The 7,663-nt window shown below is 36.6% G+C and overlaps 1 protein-coding gene and 1 pseudogene across 1 annotated transcript in view; one reads left to right on the top strand and one right to left on the bottom strand.

The window, feature by feature from the left end:
* Positions 1–7,663, bottom strand: part of ROCK2 (Rho associated coiled-coil containing protein kinase 2) — a 135,595-nt gene that overhangs the window by 6,778 nt on the left and 121,154 nt on the right. The gene's annotated exons all lie outside the window — the stretch shown is intronic.
* Positions 580–7,435, top strand: LOC111164468 (pantothenate kinase 3 pseudogene; annotated as a pseudogene).

Here is a 7,663-nt window from a genome sequence, read left to right as displayed (position 1 = left end):
GATTACCCGACTCAAATTACTCCAATATGTGCTAAATGCAGAATACTTGATTAATAAGCACACAAACTTAGATATAGTTATTTATTCACTTAAAATATATCGCAGCCTAGCATACACTCATACTAATTTTTTTAGGCTTACATGTAAAGTAACTTTTAGCTATGGTTTCAACTACTACTTGGGAGACTGAGATCAGTAAGCCTTCCTGGGTATCCAAGCCACCGCTTTAGCATACTTTATGAAAAATCTGCATTTCATATCCTTCCAAAACCTTTGAAGAATGTGTGAAGCGTGTGCCCATGTCGCAATCTTCAAATTTTAAAAGTCTCATCACTAGGCTATCAGTGTAACGCACGACGAGACTTCCTTAAAACCTCTCCCTCCTCCCCTCCCACTCAGTCATCTAATTCTTGTCATTTCAACTTAAGAATCTTTCTTTAGAGGGCGGCGGCGGCGGCTCGGGGCCCGGGGCCTTTTGTTTGGGGCGGCAGGGGCCCCGGAGCGGCGAGGCCTGCGGTTTCCCCTGCTCGCTCGGTCCCAGCCGCCCCTCGTGGCGGTGGGGGTGGGGGTGGGGGTGGGGGTGGGGGTGGGGGTCCGCCCCCTGGGCCGGGGCCTCGTCTCCGGCACCCCTGCCCCGCCCGGCCCGGGGGGAGGAAGCGGCCCAGCCACCGCCGGGAGTCGCCGCCACAGCCCTCCGCGCTCCGGACCGAGGCCGTCTCTCGTCCCTCGGGCCGACGCCATGAAGATCAAGGAAGCCAAGAAACCCTCTTTCCCACAGTGTGGCATGGACATCGGGGGAACTCTGGTAAAGCGCTCATATTTTGAACCTATCGATATCACAGCAGAGGAAGAAGAAGAAGAAGTTGAGAGCTTAAAAAGTATCCGGAAATACGTGACTTCTAATGTAGCCTATGGATCCACTGGTATTCAGGATGTACACCTTGAACTGAAAGATTTAACACTTTTTGGCTGGAGAGGGAACTTGCACTTTATCAGATTTCCAACCCAGGACCTGCCTACTTTCATCCAAAGGGGAAGAGATAAAAACTTCTCAACATTACACACGGTGCTATGTGCTACAGGACGTGGTGCTGAGAAGTCTGAAAACGATTTTCACACAGTTGGAAACCCTCACCTGCACAAACTGGATGAAGCTGACTGCCTTGTAAAGGGCTTGCTGTAGACAGATTCTGTCAGTTTCAGTGGACAAGCAGGGTGCTATTATTTTGCTAATGCCTCAGAACCTGAGAGATGCCAAAAGATGCCTTTCAACCTGGCTGATCCCTATCCACTGCTGGGAGTAAACACTGGTTCCCAGTCAGTATTTTAGCAATCCATTCCAAAGACAACTATGAACAAGCAACTGGGACAAGCCTTGGAGGGGCTACCTTTCTGGGTTTATGTAGTTTATTGACTGGCTGTGAAAGTTTTGAAGAGGCTCTTGAAATGGCATCCAAAGGTGACAGCACCCAAGCTGACAAGCTGGTCCGTGATATTTACAGAGGAGGTATGAAAGATTTGGTCTGCCTGGTTGGGCTGTAGCATCTAGTTTTGGGAATATGATTTATAAGGAGAAACAAGAATATGTTAGTAAACAGCAACTAGCAAGAGCTACATTAGTTACTATCACCAATAACATTGGTTCTGTGGCACGAATGTGGGCTGTTAATGAGAAAATAAACAGTTGTCTTTGTTGGAAACTTTATGTGTCACTACTCTCCCGATAAAACTCTTGGCATATGCACTGGATTACTGTCAAAAGGTCAACTGAAAGCATTGTTTCTAGAGCATGAGGGGTATTCTGGAGCAGTTGGTACACTTCTTGGGCTGCCAAATTTCAGCTAAAGCATCGGGTTTCTCTTTGTTAATAAATGTCATTCGAGAGGAACTGAAGACCAGAGGTGTTATTACTGCATTATTTGTCACTGGGAACCAAAGGATAAAAGAGTAGCACTATTCCTGTTGATTTTTAAGTGTCAGAATGGTAAGCTGCTATATGTTGCGATATTAAAGAGAGAGCTTCAGTAATGTGAAGTATATTTCTAAGTGAAATGCTTTCCCTTCTGTATACAGCCAGTGTTAAATCCTTAAATGCAATACAGCCTATGATTATTGAGCCTCCTCTGAAAAAGATCTTCTATTTATTTTATGTAGCCAACATTGCAGTACTGCATGTTCAAACATGAATCTTAAAGTCTCAGAAATGTTTAGCTCATGAAAAGAATTGATTCTGAGTATTTTTTACAAGTCTGTTCTATGTGTGCTTTGGTTACTAGTAAGTGGACAGTAACATACCCTGTATCGAAACTCACTGAAATGGCAATCAAAGATGATCATTTTTATGTGATTTTAGAAATGTTAAAGCAATATTAATTATCCATTACTGTTTTCCAAACATATCTTCTCCCAAAAAGCATGTTTATGTGATGTTTCCCCAGAAGTATAACCTTTCTCAAATGCCATAATTTAATTGAAATACTATTGTTAAACATTAGCCTGAATTTTAAAATGAATCCTAGAAAATGCACATAATTGGTGATACTGCTTTTTTTGTATTTTAAGTTTATCAGATAGTACATTTTAAAATGTTTTTTAATTGGAGGCTTAATTACTTATTTGAAAGTCCATTCAGTGAGGTCCCAGGACTATTTGAATGGAGTATGGTTTATATGTATTGGTAGGGTTCTGTGCTCTTCTCTCTATACCACATTTATTATCTTAGGCCCAAAGTTAGCCATTTCTGTTTAATTAGGTCTGAACCATCAAAGCTAAAGACTGTCTTCTACTGTGAACAGCAACAAAATCATTTACTCTAAATGGATGTTATGGAAATTTAAAAGACGAGTTGTTTTGAAACTATGGGCATCTGAGGCTGTATTGCAGAATTATAAAAGGATCAATGTTTCATACATTCTGGTAATAAAAGCATTATAGTTCCCCCCCACACACACACACAAAAAAGAACCTTTCTTTAACTTGGTTTCTTCTCTCCATTTTCACTGTCAATACTTTAGTTCAGGATCTCATTAAGTCAAAACATACTAATCTCTTGTTGAAAGCCTTCTACCAGAATAAAATCAAAACTCCTATAGCATAGTGAACATGGTCCTTTTCAATCTGGCTCAGAGCTTTCTCTCCAGTGTCATCTTCTACCGCTTCCTGTTATTACCCTCTCCCCACCCTAACCCAAGACAACATTACAAACACATAGGTAATTCTGACAACTAGTGCCTCTACACATAACATTTTGCCTAAAGCTGTCTTTTACCTTATTTCTTTGCCTGGGAAATTACTGATCCGCCATTATTTTTGAGACCGTTCTTGATGTTTTAATGGCAGAATTCTCTATGCTTTCCTTTGTTCTCCCATAACACTTGCTCATGCCTCCATAATAAACAACATGTTAAACAGTACTGTAATTATCTGTTTGATTGTCTATGCTCCTCCATTAATTGATCAATGGGTATACACTTCAGGCCTGTAAAACTTATTGCCAAAGACTGCTCCAGAAGGGGTTTCGGTTTCGGCTCTGCTAGCATTTAGCTTTGAGTTCTACTTCGCAGCACATGACTGGGCTTGTTTCTTTACATCTCACCAATACTAAGTTTCTTAATCCTTACCACTTTGGCAGGTGAGAATATTTTTACAATATAGTTTTAATTTTAATTTCTTTGCTTAGTAATCAGGTTGATCACTTTTTCATATTCATGGTAATGCCTATATGTTCCTCACTAATTTTTATATTGGGAAGAGTCAATTCCCTTTTTCTAAATGACTTATATAAGTACTCCATGCACAAAGATACTAACCCATCTTTCACAGATGTATTGTAAAATATGTGGTGTTTTTAAACCTACAAGGCTTTAATTTTTGGTTAGTCAATCTTTTTCTCTTTCTTTGCTTTTATTATTAGGAAGTTCTTCTCTAATCCAAGATCAGATACATATTCCCCTATTTTCTTCTACTTCATTTATGGGTTTATTTTTGACACTTCAAGTTGTATATAACTTTACTATTTTTTTCCCCAATTAGTCTATTAATGTTCTAATATTTAGAACTGAAAAAAATAGAGATGAGATAATGATAAAATAATAGCTCCCCCCACCCTTAAGTTTTAACTGTACTGGCAATGCTTTATTTCTTAAAACTGAATAAACTAGTATTGGTTGCATTTTTGCTTTATACTTTTCTACGTGGCTTAAATAATTTTAAAAAAATCTTTAAAGAAAAAGATAATTAAAGATAAATGCCCTCAGCAGGGACCACTATTTTGTGTCTTGCACTGGAACAAATTAGGATCTCTCCAAACTGTCTTCATCAAAAGTCGGCATTTTATTCACAAATTTCTTACTTTTCCAGCATAGTATTTTTAATTCAAAATTACCGAGGAAACATTCTTCTAGAATAGCATTTCTATACATTGCTTTATAAAATGTCAATTAATTCAAGTCTACTTGAATCACTGTGAGGCAGTGAAGTATTACAGTTGAGAATGCAGGATCTGGAACTAGACTATCTGGATCTAAACTCATGGTTCTGCTACTTATTAGCTGTGTGACCTTGGGCACACAATGTTTCTCTGCCTTAGTTTCCTCATCTGTAAAATATAGAGATAAATAGCTAAATCACAGGGTGGTTATGAGGATGAATTAGTACAGTTAAAGCTCTGAGAAGAGTGCCTAGCATATTATAATATGCCCTCGAAAATTATTTTATATAATAAAATTATGTTATTTTATATAATAATAGTAGCTAACACTTATTACTTTAAAGCACTTCACTACAGAAAAAGGGAAGTGCTGCAAAGAGAGGTAAAAGGAGAATCAGAACAAAGAATGTCACAGAAGCCAAAGGAAAAAAATATAATGATGCAGTTGTTAACAAAGGAATAAAAAAAAAGATTAGATGAATATTTATGGATACTATGTTTTAGTGTGTATAGAAATATATATATTTGATGATGTCTAATGAAGCCAAACATTTGTTTTAAGAAAGACAGCGTGTGAGTTAGTTCAACAAAAGCTAGACTGACTAGTGCTAAGACTAATATTAAATAAACACAAATGAAGAGCTAGATATTAAATTACTGGTGATACACACCAGAAATTCTGTTCCTAGGTTTTCTTGGATAATCGTTTAAAGCTCTACCCATTCTTCCATAGGAATAAGTTATAAATTAGTAGGGTATTGCAGACCATCCAGTCCAATGCTTGACTCCCCAAGAGCCATGCTACGCGACATCAGACTGCATACACAGGACAGATCAAGGAGCGCTGCTCCCTCACAGTTCTGCCAAGCAGTCATCTAAATCAGGTGCACACCTGTGGCGACAGGGCACTCACTATTCTACAGCAAGCCAATTCTTTCAATTTTGCAAATCCGACTGCTTGATAGTTCTTCCCAGCTGACTGAAATATATGCCTCTCTGCTTAGTTCTTCCAAGGAAAAATCCTTTAAATCTTTATTGTTATTTATGATCACCCATCCTTTCAAAACACTTCCTCAGAAGACTGAAGTATCCTTAGTTCCTTCACTTGCTACATGTGTATGTAACACCTTCAAATGACCCACTACTCCCTCAGTAATTCTCTTCTGTATACCTTCCAATTTGTGTATGCTACTCGTAAAATGTGACACCCAAAATGGAATGCAAAAGGTAGGGTTATTCACCTAAGGACAGACACAGATACAATTTTGTGAGTTAAAGAAGCAATGGAGGCACAGATGTTAAAAGCAATGGAAATAATGTTGCAGAGGCATAATAAAATGCAAAACTGTATTTTAAATTTGCCCATCTTTACATTTAAAATTTTAAAGAGCGTATTAGATTTTAAAATTCCAAAAAAAATCCCTGTACATTTTACAGTCAGTTTTGGTGTTAGTTTTATCTACATGCATAGTTGTGAGAGAAAGAAATCCCTATTACTTACTGTTGCTATGCAAAATGTATTAAAAAAAATCAGTGAAGAATGATTCGAAGGGCAGGGCCAGAACTAAAAAAAAAGTAACAAAAATCAAAAGTAAATGTGCTTTCAAATAAATCATAATGCTGAACGGGGGGGCAAGAAAATTATAAGTCAGCGAGCATGAAAACTTACGTAATTGAAAACATGCCTCACTTGGTCTGAAAACTGCTTCGTAAATTGTCTTAACACATGTAGTGAAATCATTAACTTGTCAAACAGCACAAAAGAATAAAATATACTAAAAAAACTATAGCTCTTATAGTCTTGAATCTAACAAATTATCTTCCTTTCTGGAGTCTCAAAAAGAAAAAGAGTAATACCTATTCTACTCCATGAGTATTTTAAAGATCAAATGAAAGAATATATAGAAAGTTAAAAGAGAATATATTGGATTGGCCAAAAAGTTCGTTCGGGTCCTCCCATAACATCTTACAGAAAAACCCAAACGAACTTTTTGGCCAACCCAACATATGGAAGCACATTGGAAGCTATAAAGCACTATACATTGTCAGGTATTAAAATAGCCTGGCATTTATGCATTAATGGTTCTACAATATTAATAACAGAAATTTAATTTTTAGATGTTTTGTACAGGGTACATGGAATGACCTTCAGTGTCTCTGAATTCTTTGAGTTTCTTCAGGTCAATTACTATCATATAATCGTTAATTCTACAATATTTAGTTTTATCATAGCTCACACAAAAATTCAACATTTTCACTGCTGAAACACTAATTCTACCTTTGTCATTCTAAATTATTTCCTTGAGATATTAGTTTCAAGAACAGTTTCATACACGATGTTGTGGCTAGAATGAAAATATTTCTCATAATACAGCCAATACACATCATTATTCATATACTGAAGGTCCTGTGTTAGGGAAGAAAAAGGACACTTGAAATCAGATACATGATCTAAGTATATACTTTATCCTTTAGCTAACCAAATGTTCATTTCAATGGATAGCAGTATTTATTTATAAATACTGCATTAGCTAGTAAGTCAAGAAATGGTTATTCTGAATCAAAAATTACTATAATGCAGCTGTATGAAAATGGCTCCATCAAAATGTTTTTGTGCAATAATAATCTCTATCCTTACTCCATATTCCCAACTCCACCTCAATTATAAAAAATGCCCACTATATTCATTAGTTAATATTTGCATTTTTAAAGCTGATCTGTATTACTCTTTAAATCTGAGACAAGTTATTATTTTAAACTTATAGATTTGAATTAAGATTTAAGATTTCAGTCCTGCCCCAACAAGTCTCTAACATAAGAGGTTTAAGAGGTTTGCAATAATAAAAACAATGTGTGTGCCTGACACTTAAAGGTCTGTGTGTGTATCCTGTCTACTAAATCAATAAATTAAGTCAATGTGCTTATAAAATCCTAAAATATTGTGATTATGTATTGGGTTGGCCAAAAAGTTCGTTCTTATGGGAAACCCGAATGAACTTTTTGGCCAACCCAATACATATACATGACAAAAATGAGCCCTTCATATTATTTTTGGTTGAATTTCATATACGTGTGTGATTCAGTAAGTAAATTGATTACATCCAGCTGAATAAATGAATGATACATGCACAATGAAATAGTTTCAAACATTTGGTATTCCATAGATCATGAAAATACCAAAGAAAAATTGCAATTAGGAAAGTTTGTAATTTGAGTATAAACAGCAAAATATTT

The sequence above is a fragment of the Delphinapterus leucas genome, chromosome 13 (genome assembly GCF_059928025.1).
Source record: "Delphinapterus leucas isolate spDelLeu-1000000601 "Yukka" chromosome 13, BTC_Dleu_Yukka2, whole genome shotgun sequence".
Lineage (NCBI taxonomy): Eukaryota > Metazoa > Chordata > Mammalia > Artiodactyla > Monodontidae > Delphinapterus > Delphinapterus leucas.
This window is presented reverse-complemented; position numbering and strand designations above follow the sequence as displayed.